Source organism: Oryctolagus cuniculus, chromosome 14 (genome assembly GCF_964237555.1).
Source record: "Oryctolagus cuniculus chromosome 14, mOryCun1.1, whole genome shotgun sequence".
Taxonomy (NCBI): Eukaryota; Metazoa; Chordata; class Mammalia; order Lagomorpha; family Leporidae; genus Oryctolagus; species Oryctolagus cuniculus.
The window spans coordinates 90,467,470-90,483,422 of NC_091445.1; the positions used below are offsets into that span (position 1 = coordinate 90,467,470).

The window sequence follows — 15,953 nt, forward strand, 5'->3', positions numbered from 1 at the left end:
TGGAAGGAAAGTAGCATCCCTCCAGCTTCCCCGGGAGACAGTTGGTATTTCTTCACCAGCTCTACCCTTTTGCCCAGCCTGCCTGCCCTAAACAGCTTCCACACCCTTTAGCTAAAATTTGCACCAGAAAGTGGAGTTCGGTGGGGATGCCGCCCAGCTTGCCCAAGCCTTCCAGCCTCAGGATTGACATGAGGTCGAAGGGGAGGTCGGGGAAAAGGAAGTTAAGGAATGAGGTCACAGTCTCCTCTCGTGCCCTGCTCACACTCAGCCCCCTGGGCTGGCCTGAGCCAAGCAGACAAGGAAGACCGGACGGCTGGTCTCTGCGTGTGGAGCCCATGCAGGCCTGCTGGACAGACACAGCAGCGGAGGAGGCCAGGAGGGCTCTTTAAGCTCCTAGAGGGAGAAGCAGGGGCCTGGGGTCCAGGGGCCACTGGAAGCCATTGAGCAGTCATAGTTCTTAGCAGGTTTCGACTTTCGTTTCATCGGTGAGAACACTTGGCAATTTTCCAGTTTCCTGTCTCCATATCCCTAATGCAGTGGTTTCTCTGCTTTAGGGATTGTTAAGGTTTTTGCTCCTCCTCTTGCTGGATGTCTTGTTCTCCATGTTTGCACATTATTTGGTTGTTAACCTGGTTCTTTTTAACCGCTAAGTGTGTGCTAGCATTATGGTATTTTAAATGTTTTAAGATTCTTCTAGTTAACATTATAGATACTTATTTGAAAGGCAGAATTAGAGAGAGAGAGGGAGAGAGAACTCTTCCAATCTGCCAGTTCACTCCCTAAATGGCTGCAAGGCTGGAGCCAGGCCGATCTGAAGCCATGAGCCAGGAGCTTCTTCCGGGTCTCCCATGTTGGTGTAGGGGCCCAAGCATTGGGCCATCTTTTGCTGATTTTTCCAGGTGCATAAGCAGGGAGTTGGATTGCAAGTGGAGTAGCAGGATGCAAACCAGTACCCTTATGAGATGCTGGCATTGCAGGCAGTGGCTTAACCCATTACACCGCAATGCCAGCCCCATTGATATTTTTTATTAGGCTCTCAAGCCCCAGATCTAGTTGCTTTGTGAATAAAAAATGTATTTTATCTAAGTAAGTATAGGGAATTTTGAAAATAAAGTGAAGTATACAGAAAATTCTGTCCTCTTCAATTGATACTTCAGTGCTTTTTTTTTTTTTTAAAGATTTTATTTATTTACTTGACAGAGTTACAGAGAGAGGGAGAAGCAGGAGAGAGAGAGAGGTCTTCCATCCGCTGGTTCACTCCCCAGATGGCAGCAACGGCCGGAGCTGGGCCATTTGGAAGCCAGGAGCCAGGAGCTTCTTTCAGGTCTCCCACATGGGTGCAGGGGCCCAAGGACTTGGGCCATCTTCCACTGCATTCCCAGGCCATTGCAGAGAGCTGGATTGGAAGTGGAACAGCCAGGACTAGAACCAGCGCCATATGGGATGCTGGCACTGCAGGCAGTGGCTTAGCCTACTATGCCATAGTACCGACTCCTATTACAGTGATTTTGAAATACAGTGTATAATTTGGGGCCAGCGCCATGGCGCCCTAGGTTAATCCTCTGCCTGTGACACCAGCATCCCATATGTGCACTGGTTCTAGTCCTGGCTGCTGCTCTTCCAGTCCAGCTCTCTGCTGTGGCCTGGGGTAACAGTGGAGGATGGCCCAAGTCCTTGGGCCCCTGCACTCACATGGGAGACCTGGAAGAAGCTCCTCGCTTCGGATCAGCACAGCTCCGGCCGTTGCGGCCATTTGGAGAGTGAACCGATGGAAGGAAGACCTCTCTTTCTGTCTCTATCTCTCACTGACTGTAACTCTACCTGTCAAATAAATAAATAAAAATCTTTAAAAAAAAAAAGTCAGTATGTAATTCTTTTTTAGAAAAGATTTGTTTTATTTTATTTGAAAGTCAGAGTTACACAGAGAGTGAAAGAGAGGCAGAGAGAGAGAGAGGTCGTCCATCTGCTGGTTCACTCCCCAGATGGCTGCAATGGAGCTGTACCGATCTGAAGCCAGGAGCCAGGAGCTTCTTCCAGGTCTCCCACGTGGGTGCAGGGGCCCAAGGACCTGGGCCATCCTCCACTGTTATCCCAGGCCACAGCAGAGAGCTGGCCTGGAAGAGGAGCAGCCAGGACTCAAACAGTGCTCATACGGGATGCAGGACCTGCAGAGGCTTAACCAGCTGTGCCACAGCTCCGGCGGCTTGGGGAATTTTGCACAGATAGTCCTGTGGTCCAGGTACTAGTGCCAAGTGTCCATGTGCCTCTCAGGCAGTGTCCCCAGAGAGTGGCAGCTCATTTCTATCACATCAGTCATTTTGCCTGCTCTTAAACTGTATACTGTGTGCTTTTGTGTCCACCTGACCTAGGATCTGTGGCTCATTTATGTTGTTGGATCTGCATGATACTGTGTTTTCATTTTGTATATTTTTTGGCAAGATAAAAGCTTTCTTGATTATCTTTTTTAAAGATTTATTTATTTAGTTCAAAGCCAGAGTTACAGAGGGAGGAAAGGCTGAGAATGAGAAAGAGAGAGATCTTTGATCTGCTGGTTCACTTCCCAGTGGCTGCAATGGCCAGGGTAGAGCAGACTGAAGCCAGGATCATCTTCTGGGTCTCCTGCATGGGTGCAGGTGCCCAAGTACTTGGACTGTCTGCTGCTGCTTTCCCTAGCACGTTAACAGAGATCTGGATCACAAATGGAGCAGAGGACTCCAGCCGGTGCCCATATGAGGTGCTGGTGTCATAGGCAGCAGCAGAACCCACTTCGCCACAGCGTGGGCATCAGCTTCCTCCATTCTAAGACCCATTCCCATAGTGCCCCTCAGTGGGCTTTTTCTCAACACCGGTGCTTAGTGGTGGGATGTGGACCACCCCCCTTCTTGTGTACAGATGCAGACACAGCTTGATTTTGTAGAGCACAGTGTTGCCGCATGCAGCCACACAGCTTGGGGCAGACGCAGCCTGTCCCTTTACTTTCGTGAGACCTGGCAGGGTCTGTTGTTCTTGGCCTCAGTCTCCATCTTTGAAAGTAGAAAGTAGGGGTGGTGCTGGTGCCTGCCTCCTAGCTTGTTCCAGTGGGTTAGCATTTGGAAGATATTTAGAATAATACCTTTCGTGTGATAATGGTATCCTTTTAAAATAATCTGTTATTTTTAAATAAAAAATAAAACCATAATGTACATACTGCTTTGCGTTTGCTTTTTTAAAATTTCCCTTTGTTTTGTGAACATCTTTCCAAGTTTCTCCATATACATTTAGCAAATGCTTTTAGCAGCTGTGTGGTATTACACAGGATAACTATGCCACACTTCGTTCTTCTAATTGTGGATGTTTTAATTTGCTTCCATGTTTTACTATTACAGATAACACTGCAATGAACATTCTTACACATATCTTTATGTACTCTTGCTGGTATTTGTTTTACTATTGTAGATACCACTGCAGTGAACATTCTTACACATATCTTTATGTACTTTTGCTAGTGTTTGTATAAGATAGATTTCTAGAGCTGGTGATCAGGTGTGCATATCTAAAATTTTGTTGTGTGGTGCCAAGTTGCCTTGTTTTTAAAGGCTTTGCAGTTTCTACTGAGTGGTTTATGGAATTGCCTATTTCCTGGCATTTTTCTTGTTCTCGATGTTATCAGTCTTTTTGTCAATTTACTAAGTGAATATTGAGTTTCATTTCTAAAAATTTTGTGATTAGGCATATGTTTATCTGTTTATGTTATTTAAGAATTTTTATTTATTGCTTAGAGAGGGAGAGGTAGAAGGTTGAAGAGGTGTCCCGTCCACTGGTTCATTACCCGGATCTCTGCAATGGCTGGGGCTGAGCCAGGCTGAAGCTGGGAGCTGGGAGTTTAGTCCACATCTGCTTTGTGAGTCTAAGAGACGCAATTACTCGAGCCATCACTTCTGCCTCCCAGGTTCTTCATTAGCAGGAAGCTGGAGTCAGGAGCCAAAGTCAAGTCTAGAACCCAGATAGTCCAAAATTGGGCACAGGTGTCCTCACTGCTAGCCCAACACCTGCCCCAAGTCACTTTCTTGCGGTATGTGTATGATAGTATTTTTAGAGGGTAGAAAATTAGATGTTGAAGTTAAATCTGCTTTTGTATCAATAGAGTGCATTTTCGTTCACATGCCTAGGGTCAACTGTGGGTGACAAAGCCAGCATAGAACCTAATTGAGCATTTCCATGCCAATAAGCCCTTGGGGAAAAAATATCTTTGTTACCTGTTTTATAAATCGGACATTAAGTGCACAGATACAGATCAATCCAGTTTTTGGTTCATGACATTGTTGTCTTTGGTCCATGCTTAATATTCTAGTTATATTCCTCCCTCCCTTCCTTCCTTTCGTATTTATTTATTTATTTACTTGAGAGGCATAGTTACAGACTGAGAGGTTTTCCGTCCACTGGTTCATTCTCCAAATGGCCACAACAGCCGGAGCTGGGCTGATTCAAAGCCAGGAGCCAGGAGCTTCTTCCAGGTCTCCCATACTTATGCAGGGGCCCAAGGACTTGGGACACTCTCACTGCTTTCTTTTTCTTTTCTTTTCTTTTCTTTTCTTTTCTTTTCTTTTCTTTTCTTTTCTTTTCTTTTCTTTTCTTTTCTTTTCTTTTCTTTCTTTCTCTCTCTCTCTCTCTCTCTCTTTCTTTCTTTCTTTCTTTCTTTCTTTCTTTCTCTTTCTAGATTTATTTATTTATTTAAAAGAGTTACACAGAGAGAGAAGGAGAGACCTTCCATCCGCTGGTTCACTCCCTAGTTGGCCACAGCGGCCGAAGCTGCACCGATCTGAAGCCAGGAGCCGGGAGCTTCTTCTGGGTCTCCTACGTGGGTGCAGGGGCTCAAGGACTTGAGCCGTTTCTACTGCTTTCCCAGGCCATAGCAGCGAGCTGGACTGGAAGAGGAGCAGCCGGGTCTCGAACCAGCACCCATATGCGATGCCGGCGCTTCAGGTCAGAGCATTAACCTGCTGCACCAGAGCTCTGGCCCCCCTCCACCACTTTCCCAGGCCATAGCAGAGAACTGGATCAGAAGAAGAGCCACTGGGACTTGAACTGGTGCCCATATGGGATGCTAGAACTGTAGACTGGCTTTAACCCACTGTGCCACAGCACCAGCCCCTCATTTTAAGTGTTTTTTTTGACTTCCCAGAAAGTGTCCCTTCATGTAGCACTTGGCACTTGCCTTCCTAACTCAACGTTAGGGTAACAGGATTCACCCACGTTCTTGAGCATGGCTGGAGCCCACCTTGTATTAGCATTGTGAGCCTCTGCTTTATAGTGTTTTCTGACGCTTTATTCAGTCTCCTGTTGATGAAGTTCTGGATATTAGGAACACTGACGTGAACATCTCTCTTTTTTTGTACGCATTAGCCAACCTCTGTATCCCTCTCTCCTTCCTAACTTTCCCAACCCCTGGTAACCACTGTTCTACTCTAACTGTGAGATAAGCTTTTCAGCCTCAGCAGAGAATGTGTGGTGTTGGTCCCTCTGTGCCTGGGGCCTGTGCCTGGCTTAGTTTATCTAACACAGATGACTGGATTCCATTTTTTATGACCGAATAGTATTCCATTGTGTGTGTATAGCACATGCTGTTTGTCCACTCATCTGTTGATGGGCTTGTAGGTGGATCTGTGTCTTGGCTATTGGGAACAGTGCGACGGTACGTGTGGAGTGCAGATGTCTCTTTGAAAGACTCCTTCATTTCTTGTGGTTACAAACGTAGTAGTTGGATTACTGGATCCAGCGTGAACGTTTTTGAGTCACCCATGCTTGTCCAAGCCTCTTTTGTGTATGAACCTAACAGTGGAACTCCCAGGGTGTAGAGTTATAAATGTACATGTTTATGAGATACTGCCAACTTATTTTCCAAAGTTACCCATTTATATACACATATTTTTAAAGATTCATTCATTTATTTATTCGAAAGAGTGAGAGAGGGAGGCAGAGAGTGTGTACACGTGCACACACAAGTGGGCTTCCACCTGCTGGTTCATGTCTCAGGTGACTGCAGTGGCTGTGTCTGGGTCATTCTTAAGCCAGGAGCCAGGAACTCCATCCGGGTCTGTCACATGAGTGGCAGGGGCTCAAGTACGTGGGCTGTCTTCCACTGCTTTCCTGGGTGCATTGGCAGGGAGCTGGATTGGAGGAAGAATAGCTGGGACTTGAACCAGCACTCAGATACAGGATGCTGGTGTTGCAAGAAGTGGCTTACCCTGCTGCGCCACCATGCCAGCCGGAAGTTTGCCCTTCTGTAGTCTTTCCAGCTACTGTAGGTGTTAGGCTTCATAATAATGTCTGCTAATCAAACGTGTAAGAGTGCTTCACTGTCATCTTGCCTTGTTTTCTGAGTGGCTTGTGGTGTTGGCCTAATGGGCTGTCTGCTTCCTACACTTGGACAGTTGCTGAGGAGGCAAAACTCAGCTGGTTTCTCTGATAGTCTGATCAGAGATATGACGGAGTAAAGGTGCACTTTTATGAGGCCTGGTTCTGAGGTGGTGCAGTCTGTTGGGTGATCAGTGTACTTTCTACAGGTGACTCACCGTTACAGATAGGACAAGCCCAAGTTAGGAGAGAGGTGCTCCTTCCCTGTGCCGAGGAGGTCTTTTTTTGTTTAAGATTTTATTGATTTGTTTGAGAGGTAGAGTTACAGGGAGAGAGGGAAAGACAGAGAGAAAGGACTTCTATTTGCTGGTTCACTCCCCAACTGGCTGCCAACGGCTGAACCTGGGCCAATCTGAAGCCAGGAGCCAGGAGCTTCCTCTGGTTCCCTACTACCATCCCGTGAGTGCTGGGGCTCAAACACTTGGGCCATCTTCTACAGCTGTCCCAGGCCATTGCAGAGAGCTGGATCCAAAGTAGAACAGCTGGGATTCAAACCAGTGACCATATGGGATGCTGGCACTGCCGGAGTTAAGATTTACCCACTGCGCCACAGTGCTGGCCTGGCACACGGTCTAAGGTGTTCGTCCTGCCAGTGCAGTGGGAGTGCCAGTGGTGGCACCGGCATTCTGGAGCGTTGTGAATACCACGACACGCGGCTCCCTTTCTCCAGGGTGAAGCCTGAGCCTGGGGAAGCACACACGTCCCCAGTGAACACTGAGGGTCGATGGTGAAGCCTCTGTGCTGGGGATTAGACTTTCTTGATGCCTTCAGTGACCGAACGAGTGAAGCAGAGACTTAAAGCCAAGAACCTCAGTTTCAGGTGCTCCCAATTTGTTTTTGGTAAAGTTAATAAAAAAAATTTCTCCAAGTCTTTATTTTAAAACAAAAAAATTATTTATTTGATAGAGAGAGGGAGAGACAGACAGGTCTTCCATCCCCTGGTTCACTCCCCAGATGGGTCGATGCGAAGCCAGGAGCTGTGGCTCTCCCACGCTGGTACAGGGGCCAAGGCTTTGGGACATCCTCTACTGCCTTCCCAGGTGCATTAGCAGGGAGCTGCCTTGGAAGGAGAGCAGCTGGGCCTCCACCAAGCGCCCATACGGGATGTCTGCATCACCGGCTGAGATTTAACCTGCTGTGTCTCAATGCCGGCCTCCCCAGAAAAGAATTTCACATGTGAGGTCAGGGGATCTACCCTGCTGAGCTCACTGGAGGCTGAGCCCGAGAGCCAGTCCGGCAGCCAGTACTTCTCAGTGTTCTCACGCCTTCGTTTTGGCAGTAGAGCTCTGATTGTGCAGCCTACCCTTGTCGCCTCTGGTCCTGCTGCGGAAGGTCCTTGACCTTCGAGGAAGACAGTTACTTTGCCCCGAGGCGGTTTTGTCTGTTTACTTAATAGATTACTCTTCCCTAAACGGGGAAAATAAAATCTGCTTTCATAGATGCACTATAACAATGAGAAGGCTTAGGCCAGGGCCAGCACAGTAATTTTTAGCTAGAATAGTAGTTGTTAGTATTTGCTCTGATGCACGTGAGAGAGAGAGCTGGGGTAAGGATACTCAAAGTAAAGTATGGAGGGAGTTTAAGATGTCTATGGGGGCCGGTGCTGTGGCATATCGGTAAAGCCGCTGCCTGAAGCACCGACATCCCATATGGGCACCAGTTCAAGTCCCCGCTGCTCCACTTCTGATCCAGCTCTCTGCTGTGGCCTGGGAAAGCAGTGGAAGATGGCCCAAGTGCTTGGGCCCCTACATCTGCGTGGGAGACCCTGAAGAAACTTCTAGCTCCTGGCTGTGGATTGGTGCAGCTCTGCAGCCATCTGGGGAGTGAACCAGTAGATGAAAGATCTCTCTCTCTCTCTCTCTCTCTCTCTCTCTCTCTCTGCCTCTGTAACTTTGCTTTTCAGATAAATAATATGAATCCTTAAAAATAAAAAAGTTTGTGGAAAATGGAATTCAGATAAATTTAAGTGGGTGTAAAAAAGTTTTGAAATCCATGCATGACTCTCTCCATAGTAGATATTATCCACATACTTTTCCTTGTAAAATAAGTTCTTTTATTTAATTGACAGAGAGATTTCTCTCATCAACTGGTTCACTCACCCTATACCTGCAACAGCTGGGGCTGGGCCAGGCCCAAACCAAGAGCCGAGAACTCAGTCTGGGTGTTCCACGTGGGTGGCAGGTACCCAACTACTTGAGCCATCACCTGCTGCTTCCCAGGAGACGGGAACCAGAAACAGAGCCAGGACTCAAGCCCAGGCGTTCCACTAAAGCAGGCAGTGTCTTAACTCCTAGGCCAAGTCTCCCATCCTGGAACTGTTTGAAGACCTCTTGTACATATGGTTTCAAAATTTTTTTTTGCACCAAAATAAGTTTCATTCCATTTTCCAGAAACTTTTTGGATTTCCCCTGTCCATGTCACACTGGTTTGCAGGTCAAGTTAGTCTCGCTCTCAGCTGTTCTGCCGCAAGCTTGCAGTCAGAAGGAATGTTCCGCACGGGTGGTGCGGGTGGTGCGCTTTCTCTCTCCGCATGCGCGGATGTGCATGGGGAAGTCAGTATGCTGGGCAGGCCCTGCTGGTGCTCCGCAACAGATGCCCGCGGGAACTGGGACAGCGGTTCTGTTTTCAGGCAGGGCAGGCTTTCTCTGTGGGCTGTAGACCACTGCTGGCCCAGGCTCCCACCCTGGGCGGGGTCGCGTTGTCTGTGCCCTGGGTGCCGTGATGCAGTGTGCAACTGGAAGAACTCTCGCTGACTTTCTGAACCAGCCAGCGTGGAGCGCCCGAAGCCTTGTCTGTGGATGGACAGAGGTGGCAGGACAGGCAGGGCACTGAGACAGGCCGGGTGCCTGTCTCGTGGCTCTCTGAAAGCAGCAATTCCTAGATTGCCGGCACTGCTACTGTTGCAAGGTGAACTCTAGGTGCAGTGATCTGAACAAGGCCGGGTTGTAAAATCTGGTGTCCTGCACCGGTGGGTGTCAAGCCTTGGCAAGCGTGGAATCCCCTGGAGGGCTTGTTGGCTGGGCCCCGGCCCTGGGGTGTTTGCTTCAGCAGGCCAGGGTGGGGCCTGAGCAGGTCGTGTGGATTTTGCTGGTCTGCAGCCTGGCTGCCTCTGTCACACTGCAAGCCCATAGTATTTGAACTCACAGCTTAGCACCCGGGGCCTTTTCTGCATTGTTTAGACAATGATAGCCTTGCCCTGCCTGCTGGGGTGACCTGAAGGGGGCTTGGAACTGCAGGCGATACCCCGCCCACCGCTGTGAGGACGGAGGCGTCCCCTGCTGTTCTGCGCACCTGCCAAGGCCTGGCGAGAGATGCCATATCTGGAACAAGGCACCACGAATGAGATCATAGATAGAATGGGCTCACCCAGTGGGTGTAAGGTGCCCGCCCGCCCCACGCACAGCTCTGATAACTCTCAGCCCCTCGGGGAGTTTCCGGATCGGTCCTTGCTGGTGCACTCTTGCGTTGGTGGTTTTGGGGCCGCTGGAGGCAGTGCATCTGCTGGATGGTCAGAGCCCGCTGACTAACCTTAGTTAATCAGATCCCCTCAAGCCAGTCTGCGCCGGCTTCCTTCATGGGATTCCCATGTGCCGGAGCTTCTGCCTTCAGTGTCAAAGGTGGAGAAAAGTCTCAGAGAACTTTCTGGAAGCAGTTTGAGGCTTTTGTTGGGGGGAGCATCTGAAACGTCAGAAAACAGGAAAAGCGAGTTGGAGCACTGCCTGCTGGGCCCAAGTGAAGGTGGACCAGCAGGCTGTGGTGCAGCTGGAGATGGGGCTCTGAGATTAGCCTGCCCCTCCCGAGGGCCCCCGCGCAGGAAGGGCCTTTCTGTTCCCCTCCGCGGGGGGTGTCCTGTACGCTCCCTGGGGCTGACACACGCTCATCAGAAGCCGCTCTCGCAAAGCTGTGCTCCTCACATGATGTCCTGTGGCGGGGAACGTCAGGTCCCAGAGGGCGGCCACCTCTGTCCACCGAGCTCCCAGCCCAGGTGAGGGGGCAGCGTGTCACCCCTGCACGGGCCAGGCAGGCTGGGGTTCCTGCCCCGCTCCACCGCTGCTTCTCTGTGGCCTTGGGCAAGTGGACAACCTTCCAGCTTGGGAAGAGTGACCGTCTATCTCCCCAGGCAGCAGGGTGACGAAGCGAGGCTGGGCCTGCTAGGCACGTGACAGACAGGCAGCACGTGGACCTGCCATGGCTTTGTCTGGTGGCTGGAGCTGGATGCAGGGCCAGCCTGACTCCTGTGTGTGAGCCTGGAGTGAAGACAAGGGTTTGCTTTTGCTAATTGCAGGTGGCACTTGAAATCGATTTAGGTGGGGCCAAGTGGTTTCCCCACACTGTTCTGGGGGAGAGATGGTTTCCTCTCAATGTGACCTACAACTTTGCTGACCTTTTTTATTATTTATTTTTTTATTTTTTTATTTTTATTTATTTTTTTTTATTATTATTTTTGACAGGCAGAGTGGACAGTGAGAGAGAGAGAGACAGAGAGAGAAAGGTCTTCCTTTGCCGTTGGTTCACCCTCCAATGGCCGCCGCTGCAGCCGGCACACCGCGCTGATCCGATGGCAGGAGCCAGGATCCAGGTGCTTTTCCTGGTCTCCCATGGGGTGCAGGGCCCAAGCACCTGGGCCATCCTCCACTGCACTCCCTGGCCATAGCAGAGAGCTGGCCTGGAAGAGGGGCAACCGGGACAGAATCCGGCGCCCCGACCGGGACTAGAACCCGGTGTGCCGGCGCCGCAAGGTGGAGGATTAGCCTATTGAGCCACGGCGCCGGCCAACCTTTTTTATTATTATTATTATTAAAGATTTATTTATTTATTTGAAAGTTGGAGTTACACAGAGAGAAGGAGAGGCAGAGAGAGAGAGAGAGGTCTTCCATCTGCTGGTTCACTCCCCAGTTGGTCGCAGCGGCTGGAGCTGCGCCGATCTGAAGCCAGGAGCCAGGAGCTTCCTCCAAGTCTTTCCATGCGGGTGCAGGGGCCCAAGGACTTGGGCCATCTTCTACTGCTTTCCCAGGCCACGGCAGAGAGCTGGGTCAGAAGTGGAGCAGCGGGTCTCAAACCGGTTGGTGCCCTTATGGGATGCCAGCACTGCAAGTGGCGGCTTTACTCGCTGGGCCGTGGCTGACCTTTGCAGAGGGACCATGGGGGCGGGGCACGCCTTGGTCTGGGGGAGGAAGGCAGAGGCCCAGCGGCCTGGGCGAGCCCCTGAGCTGCCCAAAGCAGCAGCCTTTCCTCTTCCTCGCGGTGTCCTTCAGGACGTAGGCTGTCCCCACGAGCTCCCCAAGGAGGGTTACATGTGGTCACAGAGGGCTTTTTTTCCTCACAAGTGACGTAATCAGAGGCCGTCTGAATGAGCATAATACGTGTTGAATAAAAATGTGCCCTCACCATAATCGCCTCTGGTGAAGCCACCTTGACCTTCCTCTCCTAGCGGGCCTGCGTGTCCCCTGCACTGGGGGTCGCGCTCCTTGAGCACTGGAATCAGAGGAGTCCCAGGCATCCCTGGGTTCCGGGAGTGTCTTTCCCCTCCCAGCCTCCTGGGGCCCTGCGGCTCCCTGCACAAAGCCCAGCCCAGCCGCAGGGTGGGACCAGTAGGGCAGCACTTCGGAAACACGCCCTGGGGAAAGGCAGTGCGGCCCACAGCCCACCCCACGCGGGTCTCTGCACTCTGCAGCGCCCGGCCCAGCCCGGGCCCGGCCCGGCGCCCCGCTGCTTCTCAGCAGCAAAGCCAGTGCCATAGGCTGAAACTCGCGCTTCCTCTCCTGCCTGGGTTGAGACAAATCCTCCTGCTGCGTCTCACCCCGCCTTGTTCCGCTGACAGCTGCATAGACTGTATAGAAGGACACTCACTTGTCTTTCTCAGGTTCTGCAGCTTCAGAAACTTTGTGTGGTGCTTAAGGTGGTATGTCTCGCTCTTGTTAGCTTTCTGCGTAAATACCCCTAGCCACACTGTCTTGTGTCGCTGGCTGGGGATAGGTAATGACGGTGAAACTCGTAAATCCCTCTGGCCTGCTGGGAAAAGCCAGCTGGGGACTCCTTGTGAAATTGTTGGTGCCTACCGGGGCACGGTCCCCCAGAAGCAGCCGCTGCCAGCTGTGTGCTCACGTTGCGTGGGTGCCACGAAAGGGTTACAGTCAGCCACATTTCAGCTTTTTAGGTGGCAGCGGGGAGTGGGGCATAAAAAGGGGAAAAAATGGCTTTCCACCTTGTCTTACAAATCCAGTGTGCACTGCTCAGCGTGTTTGAGGACTGCTGGTTGTTTATCTCTGAGTCACTGCTGGGTGGGGTGTGTTTGTTTTCTGTTTTCTTTCCTGTGAAACTCTTGTGGGGCTGGATCATCCTTGCCCAGCAACGATGCTAGTGCCTTTTTTTGTGATTGTTGCTCAAGGGAGCGCTACCTTGGGATATTTTTTAAGGCATTTTTTGAATTTTTTCCCCATTGGTTTGATGTACCAATTTACTTTTTTTTAAGGTTTATTTGAAAGGTAGAATTACAGAGAGACAGAGGCAGGGGCAGGGAGGAAAAAGTCTTCCATTTTTTTATTTCCTCTCCAAATGGCCACAGTGGCCAAGGCTGGGCCAGGCCGAAGCCAGGAGCCTCCTCTGGGTCTCCCACATGAGTGGCAGGGGCCCAAGCACTTGGACCATCTTCCACTGCTTTCCCAGGCCACAGCAGAGAGCTGTGCTGATCCGAAGCCAGGAGCCAGGAGCTTCTTCCAGGTCTCCCACACAGGTGCAGGGGCCCAAGCCCTCGGATCTTCTGCTGCTTTCCCAGGCGTGCTAGCAGGGAGCCGGGTCAGAAGCCAAACAGCCGGGATTCACTTCAGCACTGCATTGTGGGAGGCCTGTGTCGCAGGTGGCAGCTTGACGCAGCGCCAGCCCCTGTGCAGAGGTTTCAGGTCCTGAAAGATTGGTGCTGGGGGTGGAGTCGGTGGCCAGGTGAGTCCCGTTCTCCTGACTCTGGAGCTAGATACAGGTCAGCTCCGAGCGGCTCCTCGTGGCGCACAGTCAGGGAGGGAACCTTGAAGCAGCTCACCCTGGGCTCTCCTTTGTGCCAGGCGCTCCGGGGCCTGGAGACTCAGGGAGGCAAAGCCGGGGCTGCCCTGCCCGGTGGCCGCTTTCCCCCGTCAAGGTCTTTAGGAAAGCTCCAGCTCCCTGAGCTCACGCAGGAGCAGTGTTGACCTGTGAGGTCGCGCCTAGCACAGATCTGCGTATTCGTATCTGGCACATAGGTTCAGCCCGTTGTCTCCTGAAGGTAGAGACAGGTGGGCAAGCCATTTCCCCGCGAGCCGGCCGTGGTGGTTTGGCACAGCACTAGCACTCTGGCCGCTGGTGTGTAGGTACAGGTATGGGGAGGTAGGAGGCAGGCTGGTGCCTCACCCAGCAGCGGGGCCTCTAGGAGGTGGTGGCACTTGGGCCACACCCAGCTAAGGTTTAACTGGCAAACAAAGCAGAAGGGCATTCCAGACAGAAGTCTCCAGACACCCAGGCTCTGCTGAAGCTGCTGCAGGGAGGGCAGAGGCCCTGGACAGGTTAAATGGATTTTTTTAAGGAGCCAGTTTTCTAAAATTCTGACGAGGCTCCGGAATCTGAGCAGGCCTTTGACTCGGTGGCATGGTTGGCCGGAGGGCTTGGCCCCATGCCCTGTTGTAAGGAATTCAGTGGGAGCAGAGAATGGTTCCCACCCAGGCCCCCTGCCTGGGATCTAAGCACACTCCCTGGAAGCCCACCCACTGGCTTTGCAGTTGCTGCCAATTCCGCTTGCAAAGGGAAACAGGCTCATTCCTCTGTGTACTTGGAGGGGCGGGCAGATCCCTTGGTGTGTGCTGTTGCTATGATAGGAGAGCCACAGTCTGTTTAATGCTTTGAAGAATAAAACTTCAGAGGTGAGGCGTGCATACTGCAGGGAGACTTGATGCCAATCCTAATTGCAAGGGTTTCTAATAGCAAAAAAATCCAATTAAAAGTACTGTCAGGGGCCAGCGCTGTGGCATCGCGGGTAAAGCCACCGCCTGCAGTGCAGGCATCCCATATGGGTGCTGGTTTGAGTCCTGGCCATGCCACTTCCAATCTGACTCTCTGCTGTGGCCTGGGAAAGCAGTAGAAGATGGCCCAAGTCCATGGGCCCCTACACCCATGTGGGAGACCTAGAAGAAGCTCCTGGCTCGTTGCTTCAGGTCGGCACAGCTTCCAGCCATTGCGGCCATCTGGGGAGTGAACTAGTGGATGGAAGACACTGTCTGTCTCTATTTCTCCCCCCCCCCCCCCCCCCCGTAACTCTGTCTTTCAAATAAATGCATAAATCTTAAAAAGTGCTGTCACCCACACATTGTTATATAAATTCTTTGATTGGACATAATGGCCTCAGTTCCAGAATTCAGCATCTTCCGAGTTTTTTCCATGTTCAGAGGCAGCGTGGTGAACGTGATACCTCATCATCCATGTCATTCCACATCCAAACAGCTCTACAGGGACACTGCTTGGGACACCTGCATCCCATATTGCAGTGCTTGGGTTCCAGCCCTCGCTGTGCTCTGATTCCAGCTTCCTGCTAATGCACACACATCCTTGGAGACAGCGGGTGATGGCTCATGTACTTGGATTCCTGCCACCTGTGTGGGAGACTCGGCCGAAGCTCCTGGCTCCTGGCTTTGGCCTGCCCCAGCCTCAGCTGTTGCAGGCATTTGGAAAGTGAACCAGTGGATGATATGTCCCCCTCCTCTGTGTCTCTCTCTCTCTGTCTCGGTCTCTCTGTGGTTGTTGTGGCCATTGGAAAATGAATCAGTGGATAGAAAATCAAGTTCTTTCATGCATATGCACACACTCTCTCTCTGTAACTCTGACTTTCAGAATAAATAAATCAATCTTAAAAAAAGAAAGATCTGGGGCCGGTGCAGTGCTGGCATCCCGTATGGGTGCCGGTTTGAGTCTTGGCTTTGCCACTTCCAATCCGGCTCTCTGCTATCACTTGAAAAAGCAGTGGAAGATGGTCCAAGTCTTTGGGAGACCCAGAAGAGGGTCCTGGTTGCAGATCGGCTGTTGCAACCATTTGGGATGTGAACCAGCAGGTGGAAAACTTCTTTCTCTCTCTGTCTCTGCTGCTCTCTGTAACTCTTTCAAATAAATAAATAAATCTTAAAAATAGAAAAGATCTTTAGCAGGGGTTTGAGTTGTGTCACATCAGTTTAAACACTTGGGACACTGTATACCATAAAGGAGTGTTGGTTCAAGTCCTGGCTGCTCTGTTTCCCATTCAGCTCCCTGCTAACGCACCTGGGAAAGTAGCAGAAGATGGCCTGAGTACTTGGGCCCCTGCCACCCAGGTGGTGGACCAGGATGGAGCTCCTGGCTCTTGGCTTAGGGTGGCCCAGACCTGGCTGTTGTGGCCATCTGGGGAGTGAACCAGTGGATGTGAGATCTCTTTGTTCTCGCCCTCTCTGTTGCTCCGCCTTTCAAATACAACAGATTTCTTTCTTTCTTTGTTTTTAAAGAGGTTTCACAGAAGCTAGTTTGGACTTCTCCATTTCTTCTGTGGCTTTAACGTTGCATTCAGCAGTGAA

General features: G+C 51.2%; 1 protein-coding gene across 5 annotated transcripts in view; it reads left to right on the forward strand.

The window, feature by feature from the left end:
* OCLN (occludin) overlaps window positions 1-15,953 on the forward strand; it is a 66,139-nt gene that overhangs the window by 33,237 nt on the left and 16,949 nt on the right. The window lies entirely within an intron of this gene.